This window comes from Aotus nancymaae, unplaced genomic scaffold (genome assembly GCF_030222135.1).
Source record: "Aotus nancymaae isolate 86718 unplaced genomic scaffold, 86718_ANA_hifiasm-v0.15.2.pri h1tg000088l, whole genome shotgun sequence".
Lineage (NCBI taxonomy): Eukaryota > Metazoa > Chordata > Mammalia > Primates > Aotidae > Aotus > Aotus nancymaae.
In genome coordinates this window covers 5,784,645-5,796,767 of record NW_026988503.1, presented here as the reverse complement: position 1 = coordinate 5,796,767, position 12,123 = coordinate 5,784,645, and positions in this window count along the sequence as shown.

Sequence of the window (12,123 nt, the reverse complement as noted above, 5' to 3'; positions counted from 1 at the left end):
AGGATAATTATAACTGCTCTACCTCTTTTGATGTTTATATGGTTCTGATCAAATGTGTTAAAAGGACAATGTGGAGTCGTTTCTAAACACTGCCCCATCTACTAAGAACTGGCTTATAGAAAAACATATGAGCATGTATAAATTGGCATGTGACTTGCTTTGACCAATGAAATGAGAGCAGAGATAAAGATGCCCTCTCAGGCAGAAACCAGAGCATAGAATGAAGAGAATGCAGAGCTAATCCCCACGTGCCCTTTCATACAAGCAAGAAATAATCCCCTTTTTGCTTTAAGTCATTACATGCAATATGAGCAAGAAACAAACCTTTGGTGCTTGAATCCATTGCAATTTTGGAATTGTTTCTTACCACAACTGCATCCAGCCTCTCTGGACTACATTAACTTTGCCCTATTTCTGTTGGGAATTGCCTCTGTATCTTTCATACATTTAGGGAAAAAAATACATCTTTTTATTAGTGACTTGCTTTAGACATTCATTTTTCTTTCATATATGTTCTAATCATATTCCTTTTTTTGTCTACCTCAATTTGTTTTATAATAGCTTTTTGATTCACAGAATAACATGCTTTTAATGTTATTTTGAACAGTTAACGTTTCACTTTATTAACAATTTTTTGGTACATGTAATGAGAATGCTACGTGATTTTGATTTTTAAAAATTACTTAGTTTTTCATACAAGCATAATTACAGTTAACGTATTAGGTCATTTTCACATTGTTATAAATAAATACCTGAGGCTGGGTAATTTATAAAGAAATGAGATTGTCAGGCACAGAGGCTCATGTCTATATTCCTAGCATTTTGGGAGGCTGAGGCAGAAGGATCGCTTGAGCCTAGGAGTTTGAGAATAACGTCGGCAAAGTATTGAGATCCTATCTCTGTAAAACATTTTAAAAATTAGCTGTGCATTGTGATGTGGGCCTGTGGTCTTAGCTGCTCAGGAAGCTGTGGTGGTTGGAGACTGTGATCATACCACTGCACTGGAGTCTGGGTGACAGAGTAAAACTGTGTCTCAATATAAGAAAAAAAGAAGAAGAAAAGAAAAGAGATTTAATAGGTTCACAGTTCTGTAGGCTGTACAAGTATGGAACCAACATCTGTTCCACTTCTGGTGAGGGCCTCAGGTGAAGCAGGAGTAGGCATGTCACATAGAGCAGGAGCAAGAGAGAGAGTGGGGAGGTGCAGGTACACTTTTAAACAACCACTATCTCAAAAGCCATTCATAAGGAATCCACTCCTATGACCCAAACATCTCCTACCAGGCTCTACCTCCAACGTTGCGAACTGTATTTCAATAAGAGATTTAGAAGGGTAAATATCAAAATATTAGTTAATAAAAAATCACCACTTTGTCTCTGAAATGCCAATTTTGTCACATACATTATTTTACTAAAATGTTCAAATGGCTTTTCATGTTATTAGGGGATCAGTAATAAAGGTTTTAATTATTATAGCTTTAAGGTATGTTTTAATTAGGGAGAGAGAAGGTATTCTCATTAGCAGTCTTCTTTTAAGTTTATAATTCTTATCCACTTGTCTTTTCACAACAAGTTCAGAATTATTTTATTGAGAATTATTTAACTGAGTCACACAAAAAGATATTGCTGATTCTATTTCAATGACTTTTGAACTCATAAATTAGTTAGGAAAATTAACATATTTGCAAGGCTTATGCTTTCCACTTGGAATGGAAAAGTGTCTACAAATTTTCTCCTGATTTTCTAGCATTTTCCAAGCAAATATTTATAAAATTATCTAAGGATGAAAATATTTTTCCTCTTTTCCAATAGTTAGAATTTTAATTTATCTTCTTCTGTTTATTGTACTGATTACATTAAGAATAACAATAAATGATATGACAGAAATGTGTACCATTATCCTGTTCTTGAGTTTATGGGAATGGTATGAAGGTTACCCTGCTTGCATAATGCTGGCTATTAGCAAGAAAACATATTAGTTTAATCATGATGATGTAGTTTTATTTTACTAGAATTTTTATTGGGAATGGATGTTTGTTTTACCTAAAGATTTTAGAATTTTATTAAAATAATCCAATAATTTTTTCCATTTTATTTTTAGTGTGACTAATTATATAAATAAATATATTTTTATTTATCCATCCTAGCTCTCCTTAAACACACCTTCTGTCTTTGTAATAGTTTTTTCATGTTCTCATTCTTCTTAGCTCTTCTTCCTTTTCCACCTTTTTAAAAATTTCCTTTTTTATAAGTTCAGTTTAGTAGCATTTCATTTAGGATTATTGTGCCTGTATTTACACAAATAAATCAATCAAGGTGTGGTCTAGAAAATAGAAACAATATCAGATTATTTCTAAAAAATAATTTTACACATGGAATTGGTAATTCCAGCACTGGAGAACAAACCAAGAGAAAAAAAAAAGTCCAAAAAGAAGCATAGAGATAACACAGAGAGCAACTGAACAAGCTGCTATCTCTGCTCGGACAGGAGGAGCAAAGGGAAGACATGGGTGTTATGAGAACCTAGAATGTAGCAGGAAAGGCCCGACAGAGCTGGGTTCTAGACCTCCGAGGAGGTATTGTTTGTACCTCAGGAACTTGAAGAAGGTCCCTTAATGAGCTGAAACTCTGAGAAGGAGGAACTGGCCACCTGGTCTTGGTACTGCTGAAGATGCAAGATTGAAACTGTTTCTGGGAGGCTTTTAACAAAATCAAATAAAAACACTCGATTTTAAATTAACTCTGGAGTGAAAATCTTGTTGGGATGATGCTGACAGTGACAGCAAGCAAAACAGAGTAAATAAAGCATGTTCATTTCCCCTCTTGCCTTTCATTTTTCTTCTTTTGATACCTTTTATTGTTGAAAATTGACAAGCAGCAGCCAACAGAAAAGAAAGGCAGTGTTTGGCGGCCCAGCTCCAACAATGGAGAAGAGCATAGAAAGGTGGATTTGGAGCTGAGAATCAACAGCTCAATGGATGATCCAGTGGACCTGGTTTCTAATTTCTATTTAAACATTGTTAGTATGGTATCATATTTTCTTTGCTCTGGAATAGTTACATAACATGAGAATTTTCTATCCATTGAAACTGTCAATGCAATTTGAATAAACTCTCTGAGATCAGAGCCATTTTGGAGAGAATTTTAGATGATTTATTTGATTTTAGCCATGCTTACTAGAATTTTAATTTTCTAGCTTTGTATAATCCTTGGCTACTTTCTGACACATTTTGGAATAGCTTTGTTTCTGCTCTCTCCTGTTTCTTCTACTTTGGTGAAACATTGTCATATAATACCTGGTGTGTATTGATATTTAGAATTTTGAGATCAAATACTAGCTTAGAGCATAGGAATGTTTTATAATGCAATAACAAATACATACGTATAAAGATGTAAACATGCATGGCAACATACTCATATATTTACAAAAAGTGACATATTGAATAACATAATCTTAATGTAAATACACTTTTCTCAAATACATATGAAATTTTAGAACAGACCTGATTTAATACTTGAATTAAGTGGACTTGATGGATCACTAAATCATAAAGAACAGTTTAAATATGATTGCCCTAAATGGGTTTCTTTCTCTCTTTCTAGCAAGAGCTTAAGAAACTTGCTTAAGCTGCGTACCTTGACGTGAGGTCCAATATATTCCTACCTTTGAGGAAAACCAGACTTTGTTTAGTCACTGTCATTTATCACTGGAATTGAATAGGGGCGATTATGAGATAAAAGAAGCATAAGAAAACTTTGAGAATAATTAGTTTTCTTTTTTCATCTCTTTCTTTTTATTTTTTGAGACATGATGTCCCTCTATCATGCAGGCTGGCATTCAGTGGTATGATCACGGCTCACTGCAGGCCCAATCTCCAAAATTCAAGCAATGCTCCCACCTTAGCCTTCTGAGTGCGTGTCACCATGCTTGGCTAGTTTTTGAGTATTTTTGCAGAGACAGGTTTTCTCCCATGTTGATCAGACTGGTCTCGAACTCCTGGGCTCAAGCTATTCATCTGCTTCAGCCTCCCAAAGTGTTGGGATTACAGGCATGAGCCACTGCACACAGCCTCATAGATTATTAATGTTCCAAGTCCCCTGTGGGGCTCTTTCCTTCACAGATCATTTGGGCCGCCTTGTTTAGAGATTCCAGGCCAAACTGTCTTTGAAGAAATCTCTCCTTTTTAGTTAGTAGCTTTCTTTTTTCAAGCGTTTGGATGTTTTTTATACAATGGTACAAATCTTCAAATCTCCAATATGAAGCTAATGTTAGTGGTGTTAAACATTCTAGTGTTTTGACTCCGATGTATTTAATTCCTCTTAGTCTGAGGTGCATTTTCTGAGCATATCAGAAAGTAAAAATGTGTTTACCCCTTTGAAGAAGAGTGTAAAAATATATTTATATATTATTCTCTTTTTCCAAACTCTTCCTGCCTTACAACATGGAATGCTGTTTAAAATATTATTTTATCATAATAAATAGCAACCTAAAATTAAAATATCAACTTGGTTTAGATATATAAAATATGAGTTTTAGAGAGATAAAAGTAGAATATAAAAAGAGTTCTTTATATTTTATTTTATTAATCTTTATAAAAGTGGGGGAAAAATGCTTTTAAAACCATTAAATGTCAAGAGAAGAACTTTAGTTTTACTGACAGTGTTCTGAGAAGAAAATTTTGCTCTTGACCCTGTCTTTTACAATAAAAAAATAGAATTATTTTTTAATCTGAGAGCATTTTCCCTTATCTACCAATAGAATTATTCTTTTCTTCTGTCTCTACTAGTAGTATTCCAAAAACATGACTAACCACAAAGCAAATCTCCCAGTGCATGTGTCAAAACAATGTGATACATGCCTGAGTGCAATACCAGAAACAAAGCTCTGGTAATGTTTCAAAAGCAACACTTAATTAAGTTGTTGTTCATGTAGTAAATACAACATCAGACTCTGGGGTCCATCATTCTGAACTAAGGGACAACACAGCTTCACAGATTCTGACAACAGGGCATGCTTCAAGCAGAATAAAAACAGTCATCCAAAAGAGAAAGTAGATATTTTAGCAGATTTTCTAATAAAACCCTAGTTTTATAAACCTGTTTTATTATAGAGGCAGGAATAGCAAATGGAAAAATGATTGCGATAGTCAATAAAGATATCAAACTTAGCAAAACAATAATATGGAAAAATAATCACATTTGTAGTTTAAAAGATTAAGGGAAAGTTGTGTTGAAATTATAATTAGGATGGACATAATCTTATTTCTTTTTTTGAAGTCAACTTTGACACTTTAAGATAGGAGGATATCAGACTGATGTAGTTATATGAAGTCAGAGCATATACAGAGGAAAGAAAATTATAGTAAAAATGACTGGAAGAATGAACTATATTATTTTTATAATACAAATGGTTCCTGATTGCTGATGTTTTGTTATCATTTATTTTAAACAATATTTTGCTAGTTTCTTTAAAATTAAGACAACGGAAACTCAAGGTCCACGATATGTTTATAAGAAAGACTTTCCTGAGTGATAGATGTCTTATCTCTTAATTAATAGATAAAAATTGATTTAAAAATCAATTTAGGAGCATGTATGATGACATTTAGGGACACTTATCTTTATTGTCTACCCTTGATTGTACTAATTATTCTATAATTGCAAAATTTGATTGTAATTATGAATTTTATTATAGAAATAACACTTGTTTAATAGCAATCTCTAGGTCCATAATAAACAAGTGATTATTTATGCACATAAAGTATGATTTTAACCCTAAAGATTATTTCTTCTATAAGTTGTAGAAAAGTGTTCTGGAAGCTGAGTTAATGATATAGTACATATGCTAGCTAACATCTTTGTGAAAACATAAATTTTGCTAGTTTACTTACACAACAGGACAGAAATGAGATTTGGCAGGTTCAGGGATGAGATCAGGAGAATACAAGATATGCATTGACTAAAAGCCAGGAATAATAAGAAGGAATAGGAAAAAGAAATGGGAGATCCACATAAATAAGTATATCAGCTTGTCATAGATATTGGATTTGGCTCTCCCAACTGGCAATCCACCTTCATTCAATTTAGAGATATTAAAGCTGAAAACAACCTTTCCCAGCCCTCTTAGAAACAGGGTCTAGATGCAAGTCAAGTTTCATAATTAGTTGCACACATATAAAGCTTAAAAGGCAGAGGTGCAGCTGAAAGTCTCTCGTGCTGCTGCATCCTCTTCTAGCAAGACGACGAGACATAAGAAAGCACTGATGATTAGACTCAGCAGCCTAACAGCTAGTTCCCATCTTTCTGGGCAATGGAAAGCACTTTTGGCCAATCTTGGTGCCTGCAGTAGCAACAGTATCTTCTTGTACTCTGGATAGAAGGTATTGCTTTTGACCATTATTAGAATGATGGCCTGCTCACTGTGGCACTTCCAGGACTTCTAAGGAATCAGTAAGCTTCTAGTTCATGACATTAAATTCATTCCTGCTTGACATAATCAGAGAGGTTTCTGTTTTCTGCACTAAAGGTTGAGTTATAGGTATAATGTTTAAAGTGTAAGAGTGTTAACAATGATTAGGAAAAAAGTAGGAAAAAAGGTAATAAAGGAAGTTAAAAAGAATAAAGGGGGTAGGAAATGAAATTTCTTATTGATTACTGATCACTTGTAATATACTGGTAACTGTCATTGTCACTTTCACATGTGGTCTTAATTGCCTGGATGACAGATGTGATCTTATAAATAATAAATATTCCACTGTCCATTACATTTGTAGGTTCAGGTTAGATAATAGTGGAAGCACATTTTGTACAATAGTTATCCTGTAATTCTCAAAATACACACTTAGAAACAGCTAGAGCAAGTATAATATTATTAGAAGCACACAAAACTTGCAAAACATAGGGTACCTTCCACATGTATAAGCTTAAAAATCTTATTGTTATTAATCCAGAAACATTCTGACATTGTATAATGACTGCTTTGGTATTTTCATGAAGGAAGAAATACCAAAAATTTCCTCCATCAAAAGTTTGAATTTCTGTTTGCTAATGCCCTAAGGAAATGCTGGTATACTTATTAATCTAGAACTACTCTCAAATCCTCACCTCCACTTCCATGTCACTCCAGTCTAGTGGAGACCACTTTTTCATCTCAGTGACAGCTACCTCAGGGATTTATGCTTCCTGAGGTTAATCACTCTCATGGATGAGCCAGTCTACAGTGTAGGACTGATAATCTGGGTTGCCTTTTTAATGGTTCTCCTTATTCTTATTGTTTCTAGTTTTATTCAAGTCTAGAGCCCTATCCCGTGAACCTACAAATTTTATTAACCTCCTGAATTTAAACAAATTCTGTTTTGTTTGGTGAGCATCTCCCTTTATATTATTGAGTCTACTATGCTTTAACATTTGTATAGACTGACCAAAATGGCTACTGCTGCCCATTACCCTTTTATATCCATTCTCTGTAGGGAGTCTCCCATGCCATGCTCTGAATAAATATCCCAAAAACCATTCCTGTTCTCCATTATTATGCCCCATCCATTGGAAACAACTATTTTTCAAAGCTAATTAGAAATGACACAGCCATTCTCCTTTCTCTGAACCCTAAAATGAAATCCTTAGCTTTTTCACCAGTGACAGCCAGCTTGTCTACATCTGCTGCCCATCCTCACCCACAACCCCATATTCTTCTGTTCTAGTAATAACAAGTAATACATATGCTGCTCTAAAACAAACTAAAGAATAATTGATACCAAAATAGAAATCATCAAGATATAAAATATTTATAATATCCAATACTATTTTCCCAAAGCTATTTTATTTGGTACTTTATTTCATTAAACAAAGAATCTTACCTGTAGAATATAAGTTATATAGGGATACTCTAACAACTACTTTATCTTCAGCTCTCAATAGAATCCTTCAAAAAATAGCACTCATATACTAGTTTTTATATGAATAGACAAAAAAGAATGAATGAATTTGACTTCACTTAAAAATAGTTATTAATATCAGTGTATGTTGAGTATAATTTACTATTTATCACTGACTTTTCTGGTTAGAGGCATACATTTAGTTTTTCCACAAAAAATGTAAAGTTGCTATTTAATCCTGCAAAATGTATGATGCAGTCAGCTAATTGAAACCGTTGATCACTTTAAATATTCTCAGTTCAAACAAAAATAATCCAAAAAGGAAAGCATTCTCAGTGTCTATAAAAAGGAAATCTGGTCCAAATCAAAGAAATAAGAATTCTTCTAATAAAATGAGGCAATAAGGGTACTGAGCATATTTATTACCAGTAGATTAGCTTTTACTTCCTCCCAAAGCCCATGTATTTCTCACTAACTAACTTTACAGCTCAACTGGTGAACCATTTCCTATTGCACAGGAAATGTAACCTAATTTGAGTTTTTTCCTTAAGTAACGGGCAATAATGTGGTTTTGTTGCCAAAAAATATATCTCCAAATTGGACACAAATGCCTTCTGGATTATTCATAGTTTGGATAATCCATGCTGCTGCACTCTGATAGTTGAGAATTATCTGTAATACATTCCAAAAATGTGATAATTACTTAAAATAAAAATAAATCTTTTCTATACTTGCAAGCATAATTTTGATATTTATACACTGGATATTTATAATGTAACATCTGTCTAAAATGTTATGTACTATTTAAGTTAACTATGGTGGGTTGAATAAATTAGCAGAAATAATTTTATTAAACTATAGTAATAAAAAACAAATATCTTTAAAAACAAAAACGTAGATAATATAAACTGATTTTACATTACATATACCTTTGAAATGATATTACATAAAGATATATTTATTACTTTTTTCTTAAATAAGCACACCTTACTGAAAAATCCTCGATCTCTGTGAATAGTTTAACATTTATTTTAATCCTTTCTTACCAAATAAATTGCATTCACCTAATATTCCTTTGTCTCCTTGCATGAAATAGCAACTCTGATATTTGATTAAATGCACAATTAATGAATAAAATTAACCCGCTCCTGATCTTGGTCTTCCAATATACTCTCTCCATTTCCAATGTTCTATTTCCTGAAAATGAATCTCATGCTACGTTTCAAATTAAAATCCTTTCTACTGCTTTCCTGGCAAAATTCATACTTCTTTGGTGGCTACTAAGAGTGTGATTTGCCACTGCGCACATTTAATCTTTAAATAGTTCTTAAGTTGTCCTACATCATAAAGCCAAATTGTTGAGATTCATTCAGGGTGATTGGCAAAATATTAAGGGAAATATTAGGGAAAATTGTAAGATTATAGTCTCAAAACTTTTGAAAGGCCAAAAGGTTTTTATTAACAGGCTGAAGGCAACCTGTTCTTACTTTAGAGCATTAGGTCATAGGGGGAAGATTAGGGATAATAAAAACTCCCCCAGTTAAGTCTGTTTACTCCACATTCCTTTGTCTCTACTCTATTTGTTTACTCATGTAAACCTTGTGCCAGATGGTCCTCTCAGGGGGAGGTTGAAGGGGAATTAACATTAATGGTATTTGTTCTGGTCCCCAGAACCAAGACATTTTATCATTCGTAAAACCACCCTTTTAACCATGTTAATTAACCACAAGCATGTTTACTTAAAACCTCTGTTATTACATCTATATGGATAAGTGCCAGGCAGAACAGGAAGAAGGGGTCAGGTAGCTGCAATCGCCCTCTAAGAGCAGCTGATGACCTCCCTAGCCCACTTTATCACTGTACTCTGGTGTTTGAGTGTATTTATTCATCTACTGCTGAATCAGGGTCTGTAGGACGGACCTCTGCAGGTGGTGATCAGCTCTCAGGTAGTGACTCGATGTGGTCAATATCACAGAAACAATATGACTTTTAGTTCATGATATTTATTTTTTAAATTATTTTTCTGCCTGGACTGCCTTTCTCCAGCTTGCTTAATCTTATTGATAGTTTCAGACCCATGTAAGGTTTTACTAATGAGAAAAACTTTTCCAGATTCATCAGTCTGCTTAGCGGGCCCTCCATGTTATTCCCACATCATCTGGCACTTTCCCTTAAGTATTTATATTGTATTGCACCATAAAAGCCTCTCTGCCAAACTGAAATGGGAAATATTGAAATACAAAGGCAGATTCATTATTCGTACATTCCCATGTTTACACAATGTCTAACATGTAGTAGGCAGTCAATGAAAATCTATTGAATGAATTCAGCAATGATTGATTGTGGAGCATCACTGAATTGCCTTTTTGACTTTTTCCATTAGATCAGTTCACCCCAGGAAGAGAAGAATCGAAATATATAACTCTTGGGGACTGCGAATCCTTTCCACTTCCACTTTCTAAGTGATATCACCATCTGCAGTCTTGCCCTCATTAAATTCATCCCAGATTGTGTTAGGAGGTGCTCTTCTGGATACTTTTCATTGCTGTGCTGACCTTGAACTATTTTTTTAGGATGTTTTTATGTATCAACGATTTTCATGTAGTATTTTTGCATCTAATATGTAGCACAGTATCTGGAACATAGTATTTTCTCAAAAAATGTCAATTTATTTATTGATCCATTTAGCAATTATATTTACAGGGTTTCCATCAAGTAGGAGAAATAGATAGTAAATGATCACTGATCCTGTGTTTGTAACATTACAAACTGAGATAAGCAAACAGAAAGAAACAAAAAAACAACATAATCCTAGAGGTCCAATTACGAATGCATCTGACCTAAACTGGGACATTAGGTGAGTTCTCACCAAGAATATAAGCTTAAGAAAAGTGTACATGCTTATCTGGTGTGTGTCAGCTGAAAGTATAGAGAGGGGAGGTCACTCCAAATAGAAGAACAAAAGTATGCAAAGTCCAGTGGTTGAGAAGCATGACATAATTAAGGAATGAAAAGAATTATAGTTTGATTGAATATTAAAGAGCATGTATGGTGTGAAACCATAGGGAAGAGATGGATAGGCAGAGGTCAAACCATTGGGCCTCTTCTGGGTCAAGATAAAGATATGACTTCCTTCCCTCTCTCTCCCTCTCTCCCTCCCTCCCTCCCCCCCACCTGCCTGCCTGCCTGCCTGCCTGCCTTCCTCCCTCCCTCCCTTCCTCCCTTCCTCCCTCCCTTCCTTCCTTCCTTTCTCCCTTTTTCCTCCTTTCCTTCCTTCCTTTCTTAAAAACATTGAAAAGCAATTGATAAGTTTAAATAGGAGATGATATCATAATGTTTTATATTAAAAGTGACTAAACTGTGTGGAACAGAATATTGTAAGGCCTCAATAAATAAATAAATAAGAAAGCGATGAGGAGCCCCAATAAGAAATGAAGTAGCCAGTCTAGGGTGGAAATAATGCACATGGTGATAAAATGGATGAAATTAAAGGCAAACTCACCAAAATTTAAGGAGATATGGGATGAGAGTGGTGAGGAAGAAAGGGTATAAGTTAATAGGATGGATTTTGTTCAATTTTCTAGGACAGTATAGCTAGAACAATAATATAGGAATGAGTAAATGAATGATATCGTAAAATGGTTTTAGTGATAATAATACTATTCAAATATTTGAATAAGAAATTTGAAGTTGAAGAAGCCAAATATCATATGAAGAGAGTTAACAAAAAGGAATTCATGCTAAGGATTGAAAGAAACACATGAAGTACAGTATTATTTTCAGAAGTCATTATAAAAGTGAAAGTCCTGCTTATGTTTTTGTTTTTGAACTATGCAATGGAATGACCAAGATGAATGTGGTGATTTTAAAGTAGAGGGGAAACGATGCAATGTTGAAAATCAGTTTATTAGGAAAGATGAAATTCAGTGATAATGGTGAATGGATAAGTCAATGAATCATTGATGCTTTTATTAAAGAAACAATAAATTATTAAGCATGAAGATAAGAAACAAGTGAGCCAGGTGTTGAAGTCATTAACATCAAGGAAAGTGGAGGAATTGTGTTGATCATTTGGAAAAGATGCAAAGTGATATGATAAGACTTCAAATAAGAGGTGATAACTAAGTAGGAAGTGAGAGAGCTAAAGTTTCAGTGGGATGTGGCAGCAGAGCAGTAGTTGAAAATTTGTACTGCAGCATACAAGCAATGTGGATAGAACTCCCTCTTCAGTTGAGTCTGGGAAAGTGGGA